This window comes from Rhinoderma darwinii, chromosome 5, assembly GCF_050947455.1.
Source record: "Rhinoderma darwinii isolate aRhiDar2 chromosome 5, aRhiDar2.hap1, whole genome shotgun sequence".
NCBI lineage: Eukaryota > Metazoa > Chordata > Amphibia > Anura > Rhinodermatidae > Rhinoderma > Rhinoderma darwinii.
The window spans coordinates 212,455,173-212,472,822 of NC_134691.1; the positions used below are offsets into that span (position 1 = coordinate 212,455,173).

The 17,650-nt window shown below is 41.6% G+C and overlaps 2 non-coding genes across 2 annotated transcripts; both read right to left on the bottom strand.

Moving 5' to 3' along the window:
* Positions 1–507: 507 nt before the first annotated feature.
* LOC142654195 (U2 spliceosomal RNA) lies at positions 508–699 on the bottom strand. The gene has a single exon (XR_012848921.1). It is a non-coding gene; the product is annotated as a U2 spliceosomal RNA (small nuclear RNA).
* A 13,393-nt stretch (positions 700–14,092) lies between these two features.
* Positions 14,093–14,279, bottom strand: LOC142654419 (U2 spliceosomal RNA). Its single transcript, XR_012849037.1, has one exon. It is a non-coding gene; the product is annotated as a U2 spliceosomal RNA (small nuclear RNA).
* Positions 14,280–17,650: the final 3,371 nt, after the last annotated feature.

Genomic DNA, 17,650 nt, shown 5'->3' on the forward strand with positions numbered 1-17,650 from the left:
TTGTTGCAACTTCAATTCTTACTTCTTTGAAATGTAGGGAGGAGAGCTCATTCCATCACATCAATCTAGTGCACACAGGTAGGTCCATTGTGGCAGCTGATTTAATGGCTGCTTGCTGTTCCCCTACTCCACTATTCCACTATTTGACTGTGCTGCTGGCTGCATCAATCAGTGGCTGTGGGCTGGCTGACAGACAGACTGGCTCATGTGCAGCTCTTTCACTTATCTAGGAAGAGGGAGGGAGAGAGGAAAAGGGAAGGTGAATGAGCTGTTCCAAATTCAAATGCTGGAAACACAGAAACAACACAAGAGGTGGCAGGCAATCTATTAATTAATTGCATTTAATAATGAGCTCATTATCACACAATACACAACCTGCATTGTATAAAGGCATTGTACAACAGGCGTTCAAATAATGGGATTAAAGGAGAGATCCCATCAGAAAGACTAAAACAATGGCAAACACAAAAAGTACTTTTGGAATCTGATTTTAGTGAACACATAAGGAAAGGGTGCACCGGTCCTGGAGATACTGCAATACCAGGTCAATGCGTGGAGTGGACAGAGCAAGCTCTATTTCCATCTCCCTGTTCTAAAAATCCATTTAATATATGGTCCCAAGATAGGGGACGTATCAGATATTAAACTGATAAGAACAGATAAGGTTTCAACAAAGTTTTTTATTGGCAAAAATAATATATTTTACAGACTTTTTTAAAATTGAAACCACAAGATAAAATCAATGGCATAGTACATGGATATATATATACATTTAAATGACTAAAAAAGTAATAATAATAAGACCAGTAATACAGATGTTATAATAAAAGTACAGAACAATAGCAGGATAAAATTTATACAGGGCATAAAAGACATAAAAGAATAAAACCATTTTTATTTACAATGTTATGGTATTCCACATTTGCAAACACCACATGGATGTTGCTTCTTTTACCCTTAGCTGCTTTTTGTCCCTAAGATAATAAATATACATTTCACTTAGGGCATATTTGACACAATTTTTAACGTCAATAAAATCATGTTTAAAAAGCAGAATGTTCCTAACCTTCCAGATGGCATTCTTAAAACAGTTTAAAATGATCCAACAGACCATTTGCTGTTTAAAACTTGGGCAGTTAAAAAGACCATAAAACACGTATTCAAAATTAAGATCTTTAAGACCGCAGGCCCATTTCAGCAATGGGCCTACCTTCCTCCAAACCTCCTGTGCATATGGGCAGTTCCAAAACAGGTGCATTACCGTCTCGTCGTCACCACACCTGTCTCTCGGGCACTTGGCTCTTGCCACGAGTCCTCGCCTATGCTGGAATTCACGGGTAGGGAGGCACTGGTGAACGATTGCCCAGGCAAGGTCCTTGTGCACATTTGCCATCAATTTTCCGAAAACGTTTCGCCACACCACCTTGGACCTTGCCTGTGAGAAATTTGAAACTGCCAGTGTATCTTCCTGCCGCCTACAGGAGAGTGACACTTTTTTCTGGTCCCCTAATATGTCAGGCTCTAATTCTTGGAGACCTAGGAGCCTGACCGTTTTTTCGAGCACCACATATTGTTTTGGGGGACACAGAAGCACAGGAGAGTTCAAAGGGACACAAAACCATCGTTTAAAAACCATGCCCGTAGCGTACTTTAAAAAGTAGCTAAAAATACCATCAGATTATACATTTTAAAACAGAAACAGAGGTATTTAATGTAAAAGAAGTTAAAAAGGTTAGGAACATCTCTCCCGCCATTGTCCTTACATCTTTACATAAAATCACGTTTTAGTTTTTCCATTTTGGAACCCCATAAAAACATAAAACAGATCCTGGTCAGTTTTTTAATATATAAAATTGTTGGAGGAAAAACCATAGCTACATAAAGCATTATAGGTAATAAAACAGATTTAATTATTAAAACTTTTCCCTCCATGGTGAGATTTCTCAAATTCCACATTAAAACCTTTTTTTCCATTTTAGCAATTACTGAATCCCAATTGGGTCTCCCATCGTTTTCTTGATTAAAAACAATTCCTAAAATTTGTGTCTGATCCTGCTGCATGTTAACTCCTGGTGTCACAGAGGAATCCCATACACCAGTATAAAAACAGTCACATTTATCAACATTTAATTTAAAACCAGAGGCTTCACAAAAAATGCCGGTGTTCCTCAATGCCCTTCTCATAGAAGCGGCACCTGGGCATAGGACGGTGGCGTCATCCATATAGCCTAGGATTTTTACCTGGTTCCCCCTTCCTCCAGGTATGGGCACGCCTCTGATGACTTTATCATCTCTTATTAGGGTGAACAGAGGTTCTATGGCACAAATAAAAAGGAGCGGAGACAATGGGCACCCCTGTTTCACCCCTGATAAAAGAGGAACAACTTTAGTTAAAAATCCGTTGATAGAAATTTGGCTAAAACAGGATCTATATAAAAGATTAAAATCATTTCAGGAACAGCCATCTTTTTAAGAACCATAAAAAGATATTCATGGGAGACCCGGTCAAAAGCCTTCTCGAAATCTAAGGATAAAATAGCAAGACTTTGACCCCTTTCTTTAAAATACCAAATGATGTCACGTAAAATATTCAGGGACTCAGTAATTGACCTCCCAGGTACCCCATATACCTAGTTTGGATGGATTAATTTATGAATAAAAGGTTTAAAACGGGTTGTTATTAGTTTAGCTAAAATTTTACCATCAACGTTTAAAAGAGTAATAGGACGCCAGTTCTTTAACTGGTCCTTCTCACCTTTTTTAAAAATTAAGGACACAATCCCCCTCCTCCAGGAAGGGGGCAGCTCTTCGGTAATAAAAACTTCCTTATACAATAAAAACATGTCATTCTTTAAAATTTCCCAAAAAGCATGATAAAATTCGATGGGCAGACCATCTTCCCCAGGAGCTTTCCCATTAGAAAAACTTTTAAAAGCAAATAAAAGTTCCTCCAAAGTAATATTATGGGATAAAACTTCCTGGTCTAAAATATCTAGCTTGACATCAAGGGAATTAAGAACATGTTCTAAAAAGGGAGGATCAATATTTTTCTTATTAAAAAGAGATTGGTAGAAATTAAAAGCAGAATTTAAAATGCCGACCTTAGTGGTTTCTCCTTCAAGGTTTAAAATGACATCTTGTTTATCCATTACCTTTTTGAAGAAGAACCGGGAACACTTCTCGCCATCCTCGAGGTGATTTACATGTGAATTAAAAATTATTTGTTTCCCTTTCTCTTCTATGGCATGTTTTATTCCAGCTTTTAGACTTAAGATGTCATCATCAACATCCATACCAATCTCCTTCAATTTAAAAAGTACATGTAAACGTTTATTAAGAACATAAAACCTGTAAAGGATCTGCCAGAGACAGCTTCTGTGTCGACGCCCGTGGGTAATCAGTCTGCACCTGCTCCTATGTCTGTGAGACTAACTCCATCTTCCACCACTCAGGATGGCAGGCTTAGGAGTGGGAGAGCCTATCACAGCCTGGCCGGACGGAGCTAGCTCCCGCCCTCTGTCTATTTATACCTGCCTTTCCTGTTCCTCCTTTGCCTGTGATTCTGCTCTGCTTGTTTCCTGGCTCTGCTGCTGCTTGAACTACTGATCCTCTGCTTGTTATTGACCTTGGCTTACTGACCACTCTCCTGCTCAGCGTTTTGTACCTCGTGCACTCCTGGTTTGACTCGGCTCGTTCACCACTCTCGTTGCTCACGGTGTCTCCGTGGGCAGCTGCCCTGTTTCCCTAGCTTCTGTGTACCCTTGTCTGTTTGTCTGTCGTGCACTTACTGAGCGTAGGGACCGTCGCCCAGTTGTACCCCGTCGCCTAGCATGGGTCGTTGTAAGCAGGCAGGGACTGAGTGGCGGATAGATTAGGGCTCACCTGTCTGTCTCCCTAACCCGTCATTACAAAACCATTGTTTTTTATCTTTTGCTTTCTTCTTACCTGCTCGAATAAAAAAAGCTCTGATTTTGGGTTTAATGCCCTCCCACCAGTGTAGCATAGGCTGACTGGGCGCTCTATGGGACTGCCAACACTGGTAGGTCCGCACAAACTCCTCTTTAATGATGGGGTCCTCCAGGAGCGTGGTGTTTAGTCTCCAGGGACCCCACAAGCTTTTTGCTCCCCTTCTAGCTCCAGGCGCACCGAAAGGAGCTTGTGATCAGATAAAATATTTGTTAAAAGCAAACGTTTTTTGGGAATAAAACTATTAGAAGTGAAAATAAAATCAATTCTGGAGCTCACTCTTCCATTGGACCAGGTGGGGCCTGGGTCCGCAGGCAAGAGTTCCCTCCAGCAATCTTTCAATTTAAAATCACCAATAAAATTCTTGAGCAGGTAAGAAGTACGGTCAATTTTTCGATTAAAATCCCCACCCTGCCGGTGTTCTCCATCTCGTACACAGTTAAAATCACCACCCACCAGCAGGGGGGTAGACCCAACACAAAACAATTGTAAAATCTCTAATAGTTCTTCCCTCTCCTGTTTGGTAGGAGGGGCATAAACGTTTAAAACACAAATTAAAATTCCATTTAAAAGCAAATGTATTAAAATAGCTCTGCCGGGCATCTGGGGGTAAAATAAGAATCCTCGATTCTTCCCAATGGCAAAGTTCTGGGGTGGGTGATGAAAGCCTCCAATGCCATTGGGATCCTGGCGTAACTTCACTCAATATTTTCTTTTCCCATTCCAGAAGCTCTGGGTGTTCAATATTTTGTGTGAGAAGCGGACCTCCCTGCAGTAACGACTCAGGAAGGTTTCAATGTCACACTGGACAAATGGACTGAACATGCACATCACCAGCGGGACCTCTTCCTCCCCGTAGAGGAATAAAAATGTCAGTCCATTTAGCCGCTCCTCACTCTGGTCCGCATCAGACAGTCTCTTGTGCATATTATCACAGCATGCCGCGGCCGTAAAGGATATGGTGTACCGACCGCGGCTTTCCTGGTCGTTGAGACACAGGTTGTCCGCCCGCTTGAACCCCAGGAAGTCCAGCAGAATCACCTCTACAATGAAGCGGAGGTTCTTCCGCTGACTATGGCCGCCTTCCACCTCGATGCGGACGGACTGGCGCAACCGCGTGTTCCCGGATGCGAAACCGAATGCAAATGGCATTTTCAGCACCCGGGGGCTAAGCCTGTCCCTTATAGCAGCAAGGGCTCAGATCCCACTATTAAGTGGAACCGTCACCCAAGGCCAAGGATTAGGGTACCCCAGACGCCTACGATGCCCGACCAACCGCCCTTGGAAAGCTCGTAAATTAACGCCTCAAGGCCGGTTGACCTTTTGGAAAAGGCGCGATCGCCAGTCGTTGTCCGGGGGCTAAGCCTACTCCCCAAATAGCAGCAAGAGGGTGAAGTCTCTCTGTTAAAAGAGACGAACACCCAAGGCCAAGGAGCAGGGTACCCCGGACACCTCCCAACAAGACCAGATGCAGAAATTTTTATTTATTTATTTTTTATTTATTTTTTTATTAAACCATTCAGGTTATTTTATTAAAACCGAGAAATATAGCTATCCATTACAGATAACTACTTCTCTATTTTCCAATAACTTATAATGATAGTTCTTTATTTATTTTTCAAAATTTTACATAATCAATACATCCTATCAAACTGTCACACCAATTGCCTCCACTTCAACATTCTCCATATCCCTTCCGCATCCATACCCCTATCTAAATCCCACTTATAATAAAAAAACAATTTAGCTAACACCATTCTAACCACTTCATCCACCTCAAATTCTTCTCTTCTATACACATTCAAATTTCTCGTGTCCCACTTGTCCCAGCCAAAACCTCGCCAGAGGGGAAGGAGGAAGTAGCGGGACATGGCCTTGCCCGCAGAGCGGTTTGCTGTCCTCAGAGTCATACGAACACAGTCACATACAAAAGCGATCCGCAGCAGAGTGGGAATGTCGGGTATACCCTTCCCACCTTTGCGGGGCTCCTTGTACATAACAGTCCGCTTTACTCTGTCCATTTTCGAGCCCCAGATGAAGCGAAACACAGTCCTGGTAATGGCCCTCGAGACGGTGGCAAGAGGGGGCCATGCCTGTGCAGTGTATTGTAGCACAGGCAAGACTTCGTTACGCAGGACCATTGCTTTGCCCTCAATAATGAGTTGTCTGAGGCTCCACAGTCCGATCCTTTAGTTGACTTTGGCCAAGCGTTCTTCCAACGACTTTAGGGCTGCACCTTCCTTACCGAACCAGACTCCCAGAATTTTGATGAAGTCCGGTTTGATAGTAAACGGGACGAAGGCAGGTCCAATTTTCCGAAGAGCATGGCTTCTGACTTCCCGCAGTTGACTTTTGCCCCTGAAGCGCGTCCGAACTCCTCGCAGGTCTGGATGAGTGCAGTCACCGAGCTCTGGTCAGCGCAGAAGACTGTCACATCGTCCATGTACAGCGAGCACTTGACCCACGCATTTTTTTTTCTTTTTTTATAAAACCTTCAGGTTTGGATTAATTATTTTAAAAACACTCGTTCATATTCTGTCGATACTTACTATCAGTATCCTAGACATTCTGAACGGTTCCATCCAATCATCATCAGGCTTTTTCATTTTGTTTTTTAAATTTTCATATAACAAAAGCAAGTACAGAAATAACAAAAAATTCCACCCCTCCACTACACTCTCACCATATACCTCCACTTTAAAACCTTCCAAATCCCTTCTGCATCCACCTCCCCCAACCTTCCCCTATCTACCAAATACACTGTATACATCCTATCCAATACCATTCTCAAACATCCTTCCACAGTTACATCTTTCTTTCTAAACACATACAGGTTCCTAACATCCCACAAAACCTCTTTTATAATTGCTAACATGACACATAATACCCTTTTGATTTTTCTCACTTACACTCGCAAGCCCAAACAAAACTATTTCCATACATAACCTATTAATCCCAACCAACTCCTTAAGTAACGGACCCATACCCCTCCAAACTCCCTGTGCCACCCCACAATTCCAAAACAGATGCACTATACTTTCACTCCCACCACAATTCTCTCTTGGACACAAATCACTCCTCACAACTCCACAATTTTTCTGAAACTCTCTAACTGACAACCCACCATGCAAACTCTGCCATACAATCTCTCTCTGTCTATTTGTGATACCATCTGTCCTCAATCCCCTCCACACCTTACCAACACACTGATCTCTCACCATATTTATATTACATTGGACTTCCATATCTTTTATACACTTAAACACACTCTTCTTATCTTTCAAACATTCTTTCTTCACCCCTGTCAATCCAGACTTCCTCATAAAATTCTCAATAAACTCATAACATTTAGGACTCACAAACGCATACGGCTTCCTTAAATCTCTTTTCATCCATCCTATTTTCCCTAACACCTTTCCACCCAAAAATCTCACCATGGATGCAAATTTCCAATCACCTCCCAGCATCCTCTTCACTGCAAACATCACATTCACCCCTAAATACACTTCAATATTAGGAAAATTCATACCCCCATTCACCCAGTCCTTCAGCACAGTCTCTCTTCTCACTCTCTCCATTGTCGTTCCCCAAAAAAACACAAACACAATTCTATTCAATTTCCTTACAACCATATACCCCGGAGGAAACACCACAGCAAGATACAGAAAAATCGGCAGAATCACACTTTTTATCACCATTATCTTTCCTTCAAACGTCAACTCTCTCAAACTCCAAAATCTCAACTTCCTACTCACTCTTTTCTCCACATCTACCCAACTCTCACTTCCATCCAATTTTTCATCCATTTTAACCCCCAAAATTTGAATCGCACTATCCACTCTTTTCACACCCAAGTCCTCATTCATACCTGAACTTCCAAACCTCTTATACTCACTTTTCTTCCAATTTACCCTAAAAGCTGATGAACCACAAAACAAAGACACAAATAATTTCTCCCTCCTCAAAACAGCAAAATAATCACACAGCACACACACATCGTCCATATACGCCAACACTTTCAGCTCTTTCCCACCACTCCCTGGAATCTGCACTCCCCTCATACACTTATCCTTCCTAATCATCTCTAATAATGGTTCTAGCGCACACACAAAGACTATAGGGGACAAGGGGCATACCTGCCTTACACCCGAACACACCTTCACTTCTTCACTCACCCATCCATTTATCAAAATCTTACTGCCAACACCCTTATACAACATCCTCACCATATTCACAAACTCTCCAGGAAATCCCATCCTCACCAACACTTTAAACAAAAAATCATGTGACAACCTATCAAACGCTTTTTCAAAATCAATAGATAACACACTAAGCTCTTGCTTTCTCTCCCTTGCATCCCACAACACATCTCTCAACAAACAAAGATTCTCACCAATCCTTCTCGCAGGAATTCCACACACTTGATCCTCCCCAATCACCTGATCGATCACATCTCTCATTCTATTGGCAATCATTTTAGCAAAAATCTTATAATCCAAATTCAACAAAGTTATAGGTCTCCAATTCCTTACATCCTTCTCATCCCCTTTCTTATAAATCAGCACAACCACTCCACTCTTCATACTCTCCCCCAATCTACACTTTTCCCGCATAAAAACATATATCTCAATCATATCTAGCTTAATCACATCCCACATTCTCTTATAAAACTCCACTGGCAACCCATCCTCTCCCGGTGTTCTATTCACTGACATGTTTTCAATAACTGATTTAACCTCTTCCTCCCCAACTCCTCATCAGCCTATCACACTCCATTCTCTCCACCTGCTTCTCAATCACAGCCACCACCTCAGACTCCAAATCTCTATCACACTCCTTTACTGCATACAATTCTCTGTAAAACTCTTCAACCACTCCTAACACCACTTTCCCTTTTACCACCTTCCCATCCTTATCATACACACATACCAAATCCTCTTTCTTCCCAATCACTTTTTAAAAAAAATATCTCGAACATTTCTCATTCTTTTCTAATTTATCCAATCTTGCTTGATACATAATTTCCTTACCCTTCTTCACCATCCATTCTTTCATATTCTTCTTAACTTCCTCAATCTTCTCATCCACCTCCCAACCATTCTTCTTCAAACTTCTCAAAAAACTCAATCTTTTATACAAACACTTATACTTTCTCCTTCTACCAGCCGCTCTTCTATAACCAACTTTCTTAAAATATACTTTTGTCTTTTCCTTCACCCAATCCCACCACTCCAACACATCTACAAACTCATTCTTCCTTCTACACCAACTCCCATACAAATGAACATATTTCCCATACACCTCCTCATCTTCTAACAAATTAACATTTAATTTCCATAAACCCCTCCCACTTATACATTCCACATCCAAAACCAGTTCACACATCACACACTCATGATCTGAATATATTACCCTCATTTGCATATAATTTTTACCCATAACACCTTTCGACACAAAACACATATCTAGTCTTGAACTATAAATACCCCTGTCTGAAAAATATGTATCTTGGGGGTCTACCCCACATAATTTTATCACATCCTTCAACTGAAAATCAAACAATATATTTTTAACCACATTACCAGACACATCCACATTTTTTCCATCAATCTCACAATAAAAGTCCCCTATCCACACAACCGGATCCTTCCCAGGCAAAAACATTTTCACTTTTTCAAACAATTCCACTCTTTCATTCTTATTAGCTGGAGCATATATATTAATTATACGAACATTCACTCTATTAAATCTCACCATCACACACCTTCCCTCCACAATAACAGTATGACTACAAATTTCTATTTTTTTGTTTTTGAATAGAATCCCTACACCATCATTTCTATTTTTGTTTGATATTGCAGGCCCGTGCACCCACTCCTCCTGCCCCACCACAAACTCTAATCCCCACTCTTGTACACAGATTACATCCACATTCTGTTTTGCTAGAAAATCTAGTATGAGAGCCCTTCTGGCTCTACTTCTAAACATGCAGACATTAGAAGACAAAAATTTCAACAACATAATCAAAAAACAACCTTAAGGAAGAAATTTAAGCAATGTCATTATTTAAGGATTTTTCCCAGGCGTATTTTGGAAGTACCTTCTCCGCCAGCGCTTGTATCCATGTGGGTCTCAAATAGCGATTCGAACTGGTTCTCCAATGAAATCGCCGCTTCCTCCTCCTTTTCAAACCGTGGCTTTTATGCTGTTTTCCTGGGGGGACAAAAACATTCTGCACCTGTGACAGTCACTTCCCCCGCAGGAGGTTCATCTTCCTCGGAGAGAGACAAGTCTATTCTCAGCGACTCCTCGATCACAGTGCTCATGGGAGATTTCACAGCGCTCATGGGAGATTTCACAGCTGGGCTCATCAACACCTCCCCCATCTCCACCTGCTGCTGCTGCACTTGCACACTTTCATTTTCCTGCCTTTTTTCCGCCTCCTGAGACATTCTCATGAATCTTGCGGCTTCCTCCCTCTTCCTATTAAGATCCATTAGATTTCTTTGCTTTCTAGCCTCCTCTTGCTTCTTCCTTTCTTCCCTCCTCTTTACAACCTCAGGACAGTCTCTGTACATATGGCCAGTTAGTCCACACAGGTCACAGGCTCTAGGCTGTGGACACGCCCCAGCCTCATGTCCAGGATCTTTGCAATTCCTGCATAATTTAACCCCTTGGCAATCCTCCCTTAAAGGAACAGTGTCATCACAAATAATTTTTTTATATGTTAAAGATGTTAGTGCTTTAATAAAAACGTTTATTTTCATTTGTGTGTTTGTGTTTTACTGTTTCTTATTTTTACACTTTTTTCTTCCCTATGGGGGCTGCCATTTTTTGTTCCATTTCTGTGTGTGTCGATTAACGACACACACAGACATGGAGTACGGCAGCCACAGTCCCATAGGGACTGCGAACGGCTCCCGTCCCATTGACTGCCGTGTACGGCGTCTGTGTGGGAACTGCGCATGCGCCGCTCCCACACAGTCCTATTCGAAATTGGCGCCGTCCGGCGCCATTTTCCTGTGGACCGGAAGTCGCGGCCGGACAGTAATATTACTACTTCCGGTCGCGGCTTCCGGACTTGTGCACATGGAACAGCGGCAGCAAAGGGAGCGGACGGGCCGGAGGGACCCGCGGCGGCAGGAGCAGGTAAGAGATTTCAATGTATGTTAGTGTTTGTGTGTGTTTACTACTGTATGTAAACCTACTACACTGTGGGTTACCTCAAAAAATGGCGACACACAGTGTAGGAGGTTAAACCTTTCAAACCCCTCGTTTATCCCGGCACTAGCCAGGATAAAGGAGGGGGGGATGCTGAGAGCTCACTAGAGCGAGGGCTTTTAACCCAATGTTGCAATGCTGCAATTTTGGGAACTAGCTCCATCTAGTGACCAAAAATGGGTAGTATTATAAATTAGAATTAATTTATAATATTTCCTGACTATTTCCTGACTCGTGAAAAAAATAAAAAAAATTTGAACCATGTTTAATCACCCACACACTAAATGTTTAATTTTTAAAAAAAAAACATGTTTTTCTGGCAACACATTCCCTTTAAATGGCCAAATTTGAAACAGTCCATACAGAAAGATGGCTGCCCTTGGTAGTAGAGGTAGCCTCTATTCCCAGCCACAGCAAAGTTGGCAGGTGGGTGTCTCACTCCCCCAATGCAACTCTCATCCGGTCTTAATTTTACCCAGAATTTATAGGTACCATTAAAAATATTGAGGATACTTCTTTGTTTTACCCCCCCCCCCCCTTTCACACTCAAAACAATACTGTCCAAGAAAATTCTTTAAGACATTGACATCAGTCAAGGAATTGAACACATGGATAAAAAACGTTTTTTCCTCTAATTCAAATAGTGGAACAAAAGTCACATTTCTCAGTACCTGGTTTGTGGCGTTGGTCTTCAGACACTCGTAAAAAAGCAAGCAGGTCCCATCCACATAAAAGGCAACATCATAAATACCTTGCTTTTTAGATTCCTGGATACAAAATACATAGTTTTCCAAGGAAATACCAGCCATTTTTTCCACGATTTCATGACCAACATACGAGATGCAGTTCTTCACACTGTCTGAGATATCCACCTTCAGCCGGACGGTCTTCTGTATACCTGTTAAAAATTCCATACTTGCCATTTTGCCTATCGGTCCAGGACCATAGGAGGATCACCACTCAAGAGGTCTCCTGCTACTGCAGGAACACTCGCACCCCCGACCCAGACCAGAGCAATAACTCTGATATGAGCCAAAAGGCCGAGAAGCGATAACCCGAAAGTGGCGTGCGTTGCCAGAGCCTGCCCAATACTGCTGTTCACCCCTTGCAGCGATTCAGCCTACTCCTAGGCAATTCCATGGGGCCCAGCCGGCTCACACACTCACAAAAGCACAGCCAGGCGGGAAGTGAATAAAGGCCGGAGAGGAAGCTAGACAGGATTTGCTTCTTTTGCTTGCACCACAATGCTGTGCAGAAAGCGGAGGAATCTACATAAAAACGCCTTCGAAAACCTATTCGTACAAAACAGGAAGTGATCTTGTTTAATGAATGTAAAGAATCATAGCATCAGTGCTAAACACAAGATCTTACGTAAAACCAAGGATATCTTGGTGCATTGACCCTCAACAACTGATATGACACCTACAGAGAATGGGGTACAATTAACACGAAAAGTGGAGCAGAATAATCACAAACTTTATTGACAAATATAACAATGTTAAAAAATGAGTCATGCAAAGCATGGATAAAAACGTTCAAAAATTACAGGGAATGAGGTACAGAAAAATGGGAACAAAGTATGCTGACATAAACTAAGGTGAGGCAACAAGACTAGTTAGTAACATGATCGGAGCAAAAATACAACATTGGTGATATAGTGTAATCAAATAGTATGTATAGATGCTGATATAATTTGATGTATAGCAAGTCTGTTGCCAAACACTCATCTACCATGAAACTGTTATGAAGATAAGAACATGTGAATAAATACTTTAAGTAAATGAATCATGGAACAAAACAGCATGGGAGAAGAAAATAAACATGACATACCCATGGTGATGAAAAACCCTGTAATGAGAGACCGTCAGACCTGACGCGCGTTTCGGCGGGATGCCTTCGTCCGACGCCTTCCTGGCAACGCCCAAATGCCCTCCTGCCGTGCAGACAAACACTGGCAGCAGCAGCAAGTGCATGCCCACAGCCACCCCTTCTCCCTTGAAACCTTGGATCAGCTGCAATCCAGTGCTGCCTGCTGAGCAGCACTGACCAACACTGCCTGTGCCCAGGCTTTTATCTCTGAGGCCCCATTATGATGTCATAAAGCTGGCTCTGGCTCCTGAGGGCTCCACTATGACACGCGCAAAGTTCCGTCTGAACCTTATATTAGACGGTGCTGCTCAGTCAGTCACTCAGTGTTGCCTGAGAGGGCAACACTGATACAGGTGGCCCCCGGGTTGTCTGTCTGCACAGCTAGTTGCCTCCAGGAGGCCACAAGAGGGAGACAAGGGACTGCAAAATGGAAAATAAGCATCCACCAACTTTACAGACAGCTTCTTCTCCTTGCTCCTACAACCTCCATCCTTGCACAGTTTGTTATTCTTCCAGGTAACATAGTAACAAATCCAAATTGCTGCTCTCTTTGTAGGCAAGCAAGGGTGTGTTGCAACTGCAATTCTTACTTCTCTGAAATGTAGGGAGGACACTTCATTCCATCACATCCATCTAGTGTACACAGGTAGGTCCATTGTGGCGGGCGGGCGGCTTTAATGGCTGTTTGCTGTTCCCCTACTCCACTCCACTATTTGACTGTGGTGCTGCATCAATCAGTGGCTGGCTCAGGTGCAGCTCTTTAACTTAACTAGGAGGGAGGGCGGAGAGAAGACAAGGAAGGTGAATGAGCTGTTCTAAATTGAAATGCTGGAAACACAGAAGACACAAAACAAGAGGTGACAATCTATTAATTAATTACATTTAATAAATTAGGCCATTATCACACATTCCAAAAATGCATTGTCCAACAGGTGTTGAAATAATGGGATTAAAGGAGAGATCCAAGGTGCAAGAAAAAAAACAATGGCAAAAACAAAAAGCAGTTTTGAAATCTGATTTTAGTGAACACATAAGGAAAGGGTGCACCGGTCCTGGAAATACTGCAATATCAGGTCAATGCGTGGAGTAGACAGAGCAAGCTCTATTTCCATCTCCCTGTTCTAAAAATCCATTTAATATATGGTCCCCAGATAGGGGACGTATCAGATATTAAACTGATTAGAACAGATTTTTTTTTCAGTTGGCTACCCCCTCGCAGGGGTGTCAATGATTTATTAATAAAAATTTCAATTTTACAATAAAATACATTTTAGTTACATAAAAATAATTTTTCAGATTGTAACAATAGTAAAATCTAATTTTCATAAAATTTATGTAGGGGGACATGGGGCAAATCTTTATTTATTTGGAGTTCCAGTCAGTCACAAACCATTTATTTAGAAGGGTGGCATTCCTTTTTTTGTCTAATAAAAAATAAATATACATCTCACTAAAACAAAGACCTAAAACATCATCAACCGATAAAACGTCGTGCTTAAAAAGAAGGATGTTCCTGGCCTTCCATAGAGCTTCTTTGGCGCAATTCATCGTCTTCCATGCTATTATTTTCTGATTCACGGTTGGGCATCCAAAAAGTCAGTATAAAATATCTTCATAGTTTAAGTCCTTTAGGTCTGCCATCTTCACCAAAAGACGGAATATTTTTTTTCCAAAATTCTTTTGCAAAGTCACATAACCAAAAAATATGTCTTATAGTCTCCTCGGCCTGGCAGCCTTCCCTCGGGCAGACGGCAGACCTCGCAAATCTTCTTCTGTACCTGAATGCCCGGCATGGAAGACATTGATGAACGCAGCTCCAGGCCAGGTCCATCTGTGTATTAAAAAGATAAAACACATTAATCATTTTGAAAATAAAAGCACATTGCTGACCGTTTCACTCTCTCTCAGGTCTTTCATTAGTCTCTTGCTGTTTTTAAGTTCGTTCACGGTCTTCCCTTTTAAATTGAAGAGAGACACTATCTTTTCTAAAATTACGTAATTCACATAAAAAACCTCCGCATAAAAAACCCAGTATAAAAACGTAAAAAGTAAGACCAATAGTGCTCTTTAAAAAGGGAATTAAAACAGAAACTAAAGAACTTAATTAAAAGAAACCTATTAAAATCAGGAAAATCTTTGCCACCCTTTGGTTTGGATTTTATTACCGTTTCTCGTTTCAATTTCTCCATCCTGGAACTCCAAAAGAAGGTAAAACATGCTTTTGTTATTTTTCGTAATAAAACTGTTGGGGGAGGGAACACCATGCTTGTGTATAAAAGAAGGGGTAAAATGACAATTTTTATGATTAACATTTTTCCCTCCATAGTAAGTTTCCTCATATTCCACATACAAATTTTATTGTTTACCTTCTGCGCCACCATGTCCCAACTTATAAAACCATTGTCGTGCTCACTGAAGGAGATACCTAAAACTTTAATAGTATCTGACACAGGAACGGGTACGTCTCTAAAAACCATGCTTCCTATTCTTAAAATATTACTTTTGCTGAAATTTATTCTAAAACCGGAAGCACAGCAATAAAACTCAATTTGTTTTAGGGCTTTCTGAAGCGAGAGGGTGTCCCTACAAAGTATCGCCACATCATCCATGTACCCCACTGCTTTAGCCTCTACGCCGCCTCCCCCTGGCAGGGGGACTCCACGTATTTGTTTATCACGGCGTATTGCGCATAGCAGAGGCTCTAGTGCACATATGAAAAGCAGTGGGGACAAGGGACACCCCTGCTTCACCCCAGAGTTTAAAAGAACGTCCTGTGTCTTGAAACCATTTACTAAAATTTTGCTTGTGCAATCTTTATAAAAGGCTTTAATAGATAATAAAAAACCTTCAGGTATACCCATCCGCTCTAAAACCTTAAAAAGATAAAAGTGCGATACTCGGTCAAAGGCTTTTTGGAAATCTATGGATTAAATGGCTAATTTTCAGTTTCTAGATTTCGTGTCTTCTATCGCATCTTTTATTAAATTAATATTATCCCAGATGCTGCGGCCTGGCACCCCACACACCTGGTTAGAGTGTATGATGTGGGGTACTATGGCTTTTAAACGGTTCGCACATAGTTTTGCCATTATTTTGTAGTCACTATTCAGAAGGGTTATTGGTCTCCAATTCTCTAAAACTGCAATGTCACCTTTTTTGTATAACAAGGAGACCTCACCCTTCCGCCAGGACTTAGGCAGCATCTTGGAATGAAAGACTTCGGTAAAAAGGTTTAAGAGATCATCTTTTAAAATGTCATAAAATTTGACATAAAACTCACTGGGTATACCGTCCGGGCCAGGAACTTTACCTGCTTTAAAACTCTTCACTGTCTCTAAAATCTCCTGCTCCGACAGTTCCTGCAATAAAAAATTCTGGGAGACAGGGTCTAAAACAGTGGTAATCTCCTTCAGCGAGTCACGCTATCTCTTTTTTTAAGTTGGTGATGTCGTCTTTTACATCTATCTCATGCTCTCTCATCTTGTACAGGGTCTGTAGGCGGGTGTTGAGAATTTAAAAAAAAGCTTGCTTCTCTCTGGCTTTCGCCACGCTTTTTTTAATAAAAAATTATTTTATTTTTCTTTTCATTTTCTCCCACCATTCAGTGATGGGAGCCCGTGTGTCTCTCACCCGCCTACTCTCTTTGTAAAATTCAATAAAATCTGTAAAAACCTGTGGATCATCTAAAAGGGAAACATTTAACTTCCAGGACTTTTTACTAATAATGTTATTAAAATCACGCTTTACATAAAATGATAAAAGCTTGTGATCAGAAAAAACATTGGTTAAAACTTCGCATTTAAAAGGCAGCAGATTCTCGTTACAAAAAATAAAATCTATCCTGGAGCTACAGGTGGCGTTGCTCCAGGTAACGCCGGCTTCCTCTGGACTGCTCCTGTTACATTCTTTGTAAACGTCTTTTAACTTAAAATCACCCACCATATCTTTGAGCAGTCCAGAGGTCTTATCATAGTTCCTGCTTGTAGCACTGGTAAGCCGGCGTTCCCCTCTCAGGATACAATTAAAATCACCTGCGAGGATCAAAACCACAAAAAAGGCCATACTTACTAGGTAGGTGGGTGGGTGAAAACCCGTTCCCAGCAGGACACAGACAGATCAAAAAATGCTGCAGAAGGAGTGTGCATTAAATAGTGATAGCCACTCCCACTAGTCTTGAGGGGAGTGGCGAACTAAGTGCTCAAAGGTGTGCGATAAATGAGTGTCAGTGTTAGTGTAGTGCTATTTGTAAAAAGCTGAAGAGAGCAACACTTCTAACTTTGGACTTGGCGCCCCTCGCATTGAGGGAGATTCCCTTTACTTCTGACATCATGGAGATTTGAAGAACGTCTTGATTTTAAAATAATAAATAATCGTGGTACTTAATATCAGACATTTCCTCCACCAGCATTACCAGAATTCTCATTTGCGCTCATATCCCCACCCTCGTCCGAATCTCCTGCAAAGAGGGACGAAAGGGGAAAGAGGAACTTCCTTCACTGAGACCCATGCCAGCAACTCTAATCTCATATAAGGGGAGCCCACTCTCGCTTAGCGTCACCTGGGTCTCAACTGGATGACCACGTAGGTCCATTTT